Source organism: Panicum virgatum, chromosome 5N (assembly GCF_016808335.1).
Source record: "Panicum virgatum strain AP13 chromosome 5N, P.virgatum_v5, whole genome shotgun sequence".
In the NCBI taxonomy this organism is placed as follows: Eukaryota; Viridiplantae; Streptophyta; class Magnoliopsida; order Poales; family Poaceae; genus Panicum; species Panicum virgatum.
In genome coordinates, this window is record NC_053149.1 from 52,495,738 (window position 1) to 52,503,462 (window position 7,725).

Below are 7,725 nucleotides of genomic sequence, written 5' to 3' on the forward strand. Positions count from 1 at the left end.
CATTGCATTTCCACTACCATAGCAAGGTCATTTTTCTACATCGCGAATGGTATTAGTATATTAAAATGTTTTACGTATTATATTTCTTTATATTTCTCTAGTTTCCATTGTAATTTTTCGCTAGAGCAATGGATTTTATAGCACAAAATTTATTAGCAGTTGGTCGTTACATAGATCCCCCTTTTATTTTCCCAAAAATATGCATCAACATCAATACTTCCCAATCTTTGAGTCGTCATGTGCCAACTGCCAAGGGCGAGCAATAGCTATTAGCCTTTGCATTATTAGGCTGCATTGTAGAGGAAATAGGGCAAGCATATATTTTAGTATACCATTTTACTTAGTTTTCCTCATAAGTCTTAGTTTTTGGATGGTTTAATTTTATTAACCCATGAACTAGAAATATATGGACCAAAAGGATTGCCCATACTGGACCTTACTAGCATACGGAACTTGCAGACAAAAATGAAAGAGGTAAAGCAGAAGGCACTCCATATGCAGATGATGCATTACTAGAGTCCTCAAGATATCAGATTTGCACAGATTCTGATGACACCAAATAGAAGCAATTGTGGTCTTTTAGATTTTTTTTTTTGCGGGTGAGTGGTCTTTTAGAAGTTTCGACCCTTTTCATGCTTCATTTGCCTTACTGCAGAAACTGAAGGGGTGGAACCTTACCATGACACGAATTCATATTGTATGACAGAGAGCCTAGTTTAATCGTGGGCTTGCAGTGGTGTTGTAATACCAATGCCTCCAAGAGCTTATCCATGGAGACTCTTGTCCTACTAGAGAATTTGTTATTTTCCTACCCTAATTATTTGAGTTCATGACATTTATTTGCCTTTCAAAAGAAGCAACATTATATTCTCCTGATCTAGAAAACTGTGAACCCTTACTTTGCCGGCGAGGAGTTTTTTTTTTAAACTAGTCCCGCAAATGCTAGGTGCTGCTGCTCTAACCACTAGGATAGAGGAATTTTCGCTTGGTTTGGAACAACAAAAACCAGTCTAGAGAATAAAGCTGTGAATCCGGTTAAGCAATGCACTAAAAGAAGAACATGGCTGGTATCAATTATGAAATGATACTTTGAGCTACACATCTTATGGATCAAGTTAAGTAAAATGCTAAATCTTTGTGCCAATCAATGGGTCAAACTTTACTTTATAGAAAATATATCGCTTGGAATGAAAGCATTTAATCTTACGATTATTAATTAGAGAGTCTTTTGAAGCCTCCACGTGAAGTCACTTATCATCCTAGATGGACACTCTAAAAAAAATAGAGCAATCCTAGAAATTTTCATAAAAATCAGAAACTTCCGACCATCAATCCGACCATTCTGATCATAATAGTCATTGGTTCTGTTATTTTTTCTAATAAATGATACACTTCTATCAATATAAAAATAGATTTAAGTAACCAATTAAATATGTATCTAAATTACCCACCTCTACCATTATAAAAAATTAAAGTAACCCGTAATCTTACACTACCCACCTATGTCAATATAAAATAATACAAATAATCCCCTAAATTTGCATATAAATTATCTGATTATGTCATTATTAAAGTAACCCTTAATCTGAATCTAAATTATATAATTATAACAAAATATCAAAGTGCACCAATATAAATTTTAAATTACATCATTATTAATATCAAAGCTCACTAAAAGTGTTGACCTTGAACATCGCCAGGTGATCCTGGAGCTTACTGCTAAACCCTGCCTGAAACACGCCTGCTTCTTTTTATCAGTATCCACGTGATAACCGGCGTACTGTGAGAGCGTGTTGAAGTTCTGGGCATATTGCATCACATTGTTGTTACCCTGCTTTAGGGCCAGGAACTCGGTGAGCTTACTGCGGATGACCCCTGCAGGGATATGGTGTGCTCTAAAAGCTTCCTTGAACTCATTCCAAGAAAACCGAGTGCCAGCAGGAAACATAGCCACGTGGTTGTCCCACCACGTACGGGCGGGACCCCTGAGCTGCTGTGCTGCAAAAGACGCCTTGTCGTTGTCATTGTAGGGGTACAGCGTGAACTTGGACTCTACGGTCTTAAGCCAGCTGTCGGCCTCCAACGGCTCGTCGGCCTTGTGAAACAGCGGCGACTGGGTCCCCAGGAACTCCTGGTATCCAGGAACAGGCGGCTGGTGGTGAGGCTCAGGCTGTGGCGCTCTGCCCTGCTGCACGAGCTCACGGAGGAGTGCGGTCTGCTCGTCGCGCCCGGTGAGCATGGCCGCAATGGCCTGGGCCAACTCAGGAGGGTTCGGTGGTTCTCCCATTCTGCATTCAACAATGACGAGGTTAGTTCCATCTTCCAGATAAATTAAAACAAAACCGATAGTAACTAATCCTTTCTATTCATGACACAATGCAGAATGTAGAGCTTCCAAAATAATTCTGAATGATACTTGCAGGCGGGGCCAGGCGATCGATCGGCGCAACCAGCCGGTCTGACCGATCTGCCCTGGTCCAGCCAAAAATGGTATGGCGGACCGTCCGCAGTACATGGGCGGACCGTCCGCTTTACCACAAATCCAGCTAACCGGACCGTCCACTGAAATTGTGCGGACCGTCCGCTGTACATAATGTCAACCCGACTCAGTTTCAAATGGTTCTGGGAAATTTTCCTTAATGTCCGACGGACCATCCGCTTGTCATGATCGGACTGTCCGCGCAACACATTTGAACTATTTGACGGTGTTCTCCGGTTCGACCGACACGCTTTCACAACCCATTCGCGCCGCGCCTATAAGTCTTACGACCCGAACGTCACCTACAAAGGTCCTTAAGACCTTAAACTCACCCCCTTCAACTTTTACGGAAAAATCTCAAAATCACTATACAATGAGATGCATGCTCGCCCTACGTTCTTTCTAATAAAAAATTTTATAATTTTGAAAAACTTTGAAACTAGTCATGCCCGTACCACCCTCGGTGCGTTTCGGCTCTGATACCAGCTGTGACGGAACCGCCAAATTAAAACTCTAATTAAGCGTAATGGCCATCATTTGAACACATCGGTCTCATTAGCTTAACGGCTTACTTTGACGATCCTTTCTCAACCCACGTCCCGATCGAAACATCACCGATAGTCCCACGCGAAGGTAGGCGCAGATGGCACAAGCACGACACAAATTCAAAAATACAACAGATATACATAAGACTTCACCTTAAGTTTTACAAACCAGGTTTGAATAAATATATAATTTACAAACTTTTGCATTACTGAAATCCGGGTCCGACTAGAGGAAAGGGGCCTACAACTATCAAAAGTGTGCCCTAGGGAGATCCCTAACTAAACGTCTGGCTCCACCACCTCCCATCCCTCTGCATCCCGGCGGATAAACTTGACGCAGCAGGGACAGAAGTCTACATCTGCGTGTCCTGAAATAATTGTGGCAACAAACCCTGAGTATACTAATACTCAGCAAGGCTTACCCGACCAGTGGGTATAACTTAGCCCACATATCTAGACATGCAAGGCTTTTAGCTGGTGGTTAGCTTGCAGAAAACAGCGACTAAAGCAATTTTTCACTTTCCTTATTTTGCCCAAGTTCTATATAAATTAACATATTCTAATATTTGTATAACCAAATCTAGAGCAAACAAGGGGAGCAATAAATAATAATTCATATGTTCATCAACCTAGGTACAACCATCATTCCTTCACAACACTACGCTGCGACGCAGTGACCAAGGTGCTCATATCCGAGAGCGACTGACGGCGAATCGATTCGATTTAACCTTGCAAGGTGGACCTAACCAACACGACACGCATTAGCCCCGTCGGACCACGCGCACCAACTTTTCCCCTCCCTGTCTCGAACTACAGAACCGCCCCACCTGCATATAGTCAGCCGAGCCCTACGAGAGACCACCAAAAGTAAACTCGTGCATCCCGATTCTCCGCGGCCCCTCGACTCGCCCTAAGGGGTGGGTAGAAGTTCTGTACTTTCGAAGCAAGGCAGTACTCGGCTTACCGGTTTCGACTACCTCCTACTCCCGGCATGCGGTTAGTACAGTTCAAACATGATCAGCAGGGCCAACAACGGCTCGGTCCTTAACCGACACTAGGCGGAACTACATCTCTTCCGCCCGGTCTCAGATTCTATTCTTTCTTTCTTTCCAAGACTTTCATCCATATTTAGTAACTCATATCTGGAAACATAAACCATCCTATATCTCGCGAGTAACCAAGAATTACTCGACTTCTACCGAACCCTATCTAGCATAGCATTTCTATCGTCCTATACATACTAGTACAACTCAAGAGAACCTAGGGTTCATGCAACTAGGGTTTCAAACAACTCCTAAACATAATGCACAAGTAATAAATAAATATCTAGGTGTCATAACTAAAATTAATAGGATGTGCACCGGGGCTTGCCTTCGGGCTGCTGCACAGAACTGGGGTCAGACGGGCCTTGGGCCGGGTGCTCACACCTCTCCTCCTGGGCTTGTGTCGGCTGCTCCGGCGGTGCCGCAATCACCTCAAATACGGCGCCCTCAGCTGCGGATGCTACACGTATGCATATGAAATAAATGAGTGCAGCTCAATGATGTAACTATTTTACTTCAACTGGAATACCCTGCGGACTGTCCGCGCCCAAGTGGCGGACCGTCCGCCGTTCCATTCTACCGACCCACCAGAGACAACAACGTCTCTGGAACAATTTCTAATCCTACATGCGGACTGTCCGCCCCCCTTGGTGGACCGTCCGCAGTTCACGTATTCAATCCACCAGAGACGGCAACGTCTCTGGACCAAATCCTAGACTGTACTGCGGACAGTCCGCTCTCCAATAGCGGACTGTCCGCAGTTCAATCCTGCGAACCCCACCAGAGACACCGTCTCTGGACCAACTTCAAGTTTCACGGCGGACCGTCCGCTCTCCTATAGCGGACTGTCCGCAATACACCTATGCTAAACCACCAGAGACAACATCGTCTCTGGACGAAATCTAGTCTGACCGGCGGACCGTCCGCGATACATAACTTCTGACCTGCACCACAGGCGGCAGCAAGTGCGGCGGCGACGGTGGCGGCCGTTCACCGGCACCGGCGACACACCACGGAAGGGGAAAAAGACCGGGGAGCACGGGGAACTCACCACGAATCCATTCCCGCGGTCGGTTCGAACGAAGGACGACCGGAGAGGCGGATCGACGGTGGAGCAAAGCTTCAAGCACCTCCAATGGTGACCGGTGGTGGCGGGGGTGATTCCGGCCGTAAGAAGCCGGTCTAGGGGTTTGGGAAGGTGGAGGAGGTGCCGAGGAAGGTTCCCGCGCAAGGAATCGAGGTTTGGTGGCCGGAGGAGGGAGATCGACGGAAGGGGGCGACGACGGCGCTAGCGCTCGAGCTCCGCTTGGCTCTGGACGAAGTGAGGAGGAAGAGAGGAATGACAGGTGGGTCCCACGACCATCCAGATAAATATCTGGGCGTTGCCTGGCGGACTGTCCGCTGGTCCCGAGCGGACTGTCCGTGAGGCAGGTGTTACAATCCTACCCCCTAAAAGAAATCTCGCCCCGAAATTTAATGAATGGCTAAAGGGAGAGTTAGAAATTGGTGTGTACCTTGATAGGCTTGTAGCAATTCCGGACATTTAGCCCGAACAAATTCCTCTGTCTCACAAGTAGCTTCCCGCTCTGAGTGATTACTCAATTGCACCTTATAGAAGTCACTGGTTTGATTCCGAGTGACCCTGGTCTTGTGATCAACAATTTTGATTGGGTACTCCGGATAGACAAGATCGGGCTCCAGTTACAATTTTTCTATATCAATCACTTTTTCTGGAACACGGAGGCATTTCCGGAGCTGAGAGACATGGAAAATATTATGAACCGCGGATATTTGGGCAGGAAGTTCCAGGCGATATGCTACCGGCCCACACCGCTCAATGATAGGAAAAGGCCCAACATAGCGAGGGGCGAGCTTTCCCTTCATTCCGAATCGCTGGACTCCTTTCATTGGAGATACCCGCAAATAGACATGGTCTCCTACTTGGAATGTGACGGATTGACATTTCTTGTCCGCATAACTTTTCTGTCGAGACTGGGCTATTTTCAAATTCTCATGTATGAATCGGACTTGTTCTTCTGCCTCACTGACCATCTCAGGGCCGAACACACTTCTTTCTCCGGCTTCTGACCAATTCACTGGAGTTCTACACCTCCGCCCATACAACGCCTCAAAAGGAGCCATTTTGATGCTTTCCTGGTAACTATTGTTATAAGAGAATTCCGCTAGAGGTAGGCATTCATCCCATTTCTTGCTATAAGAGAGCACACAGGCTCTAAGCATATCCTCCAGAATTTGATTGATTCGCTCAGTTTGACCATCGGTCTGAGGATGATAGGATGAGCTGCGAATAAGCTGAGTACCCAGAGATGCATGCAACTGTTCCCAAAAGCGGGCAACAAACTGTGTGCCCCTGTCGAAATAATTGTCTTGGGTACACCATGAAGACTCACAATCCGCGCCATATATATCTCAACATATTGATGAGATGAATAACGTGTCTTGACTGGAAGAAAAAGAGCGGACTTAGTGAGGCGGTCAACGATAACCCAAATAGAATCATATCCCTTTGACGTGGGAGGCAAATCAACAATGAAGTCCATACTAATATCCTCCCACTTCCATGAAGGAATATCCAATGGCTGTAGCATACCTGCAGGTTTGAGATGACTTGCCTTGACTCTTCGACAGATATCGCACTCGGACACATTTTGGCGACCTCACGCTTCATCCTGGTCCACCAGAACCGCTGCCTGAGATCGTGATACATTTTGTTACTGCCCGGGTGAATGGAATGCCTAGAAAGGTGAGCCTCATCAAGAATTTGTTTCTGGAGCTCAAAGTTCTTAGGTACTACTAACCGATCTTTAAACCAAAGAACCCCCTCACTATCTCGGTGGAAACATTGCACCTGAGGATCATCCTCACTGAGCCGTTGCCTAATCTTATCCATACCCACATCATTCTTTTGAGCAGCAATAATCTGATCTCGAAGTGTAGGTGTGAGGGTAATATTAGCAAGTGTGCCCTCAGACACAATAGCCAAGTTCATCTTCTCCATCTCTTGGCACAAGGTTTCATGCAGAACTGTAGCGGACACACAACTACAACTTGCCTTGCGACTTAAGGCATCGGCTACAACGTTAGCCTTGCCCGGGTGATAATGAATCTCCAAATCATAGTCTTTGATCAATTCCAACCACCGTCTTTGGCGCAAATTTAGCTTGCTCTGGGTAAAAATATACTTGAGACTCTTGTGGTCTGAGTATATGTGCACTGGATTGCCCAAAAGATAATGACGCCAGATCTTTAATGCATGCACCACTGCTGCTAATTCCAGATCATGAGTAGCATAATTCTCTTCATGCCGTCTGAGGGCTCTGGAGGCATAGGCAATCACTCGTTGATCCTGCATAAGGATGCAGCCTAGGCCCGTACCTGATGCATTACAACAAGTATTAATGGCCGAATAATATCCGGCGAAGACAAACAGGGATGAGAACACAGCCGAGATCCGTACCTGATGCATCACAATACACATCAAAAGGCCAGGTGATATCTGGCTGAGCAAGGGACGTCAGAAGCCTTCTCAAAGTCTGAAAGGACTGCTCACATTTGTCGTCCCAACTAAATCTCACCCCTTTCTTGAGTAACTCAGTCATGGGCCTAGCAATTTTAGAGAACTCCGGTACAAACCGGC